A 966-nucleotide genomic window follows, 5' to 3' on the forward strand; every position below is an offset into this window, starting at 1 on the left:
GGGGGGGACGACACCCCGCTTTCCGCCCCTCCCCGCGGACTCGGGTGTGGAAGTTACACCGAAAATCTCCCGGGGCCGCGGGCCAGCAGCTCCCTTTGGAAAGCTCTGCAGGAGCCGAGGCGACAATCCGGACAGGTTGCTGCAGTCTCATTAATGATACAGATACGTGGATGTTTAAATAATTTTTTTAGAGGAAGAGGGATGTAACTAATTAGCATCCCCACGCTCTCTTTTAATTGCTGCCAAATAGGAAAACTGCCGAGTGTGACAGAGGCTCAGCGGTGGGCTCTGGCTCTGCTCCCGAGAGCGTGTTCACACCTGGGAGTGCTTTATGGTCCCCCATGGGAAACTGCATCCTCGTAAAAAGAGAGGTGTGCGGGGCAACTGAGCCCCCAGGAAGCAAGCAACCACTTCTCCTTTGAAACAGGGGATATCCCCAAAGTAAGGGCACCGTTTTTTAATTATTATTATTTTTAATAAGTAAATAAAGCTGGCACCTGTCAGGAGCCACCTCCCTGGCTGCTCCTCGGTTCCTGCACAGCTCTGACCCGTGTCAAAGGGAGTGTCCAGGGAGGTCCCGTGTCCCTGCAGCAGCGCTGGCTGCCCGCGCCTGTCCTGTGCCCGGGACTTCCCTGGGAAAGGGAGAGTTTCGCCGGGCGTGGGAGGGCACAGCCGGGCAGTGGACGGCCACTGTCGCCGGTGCGCTTTGCAGGTGGCTTCTCTTTTGCAGCCCGTTTCTCTGTCGGTTTGCGTATATACGGAGAGGATTGGGGAAAGCCACGTTTCGGAGGGGGAACGGCTCAAAAAAACCTTACCCGCCTCGTATCCCCCAGAAAAAGCCCGAGCCCAGATGCCAGGCCGTTTGCCCTGGCATTTAGGTAAGGCGTCCCTTCACAGAACCACCCGGGACAGGAGCTTCCCTCGGTCCCGGCGGCACCACCTGCGCGGCGGCGGCCGGAGCCCCCC

This window comes from Charadrius vociferus, unplaced genomic scaffold (assembly GCF_000708025.1).
Source record: "Charadrius vociferus isolate BGI_N301 unplaced genomic scaffold, ASM70802v2 scaffold259, whole genome shotgun sequence".
NCBI lineage: Eukaryota > Metazoa > Chordata > Aves > Charadriiformes > Charadriidae > Charadrius > Charadrius vociferus.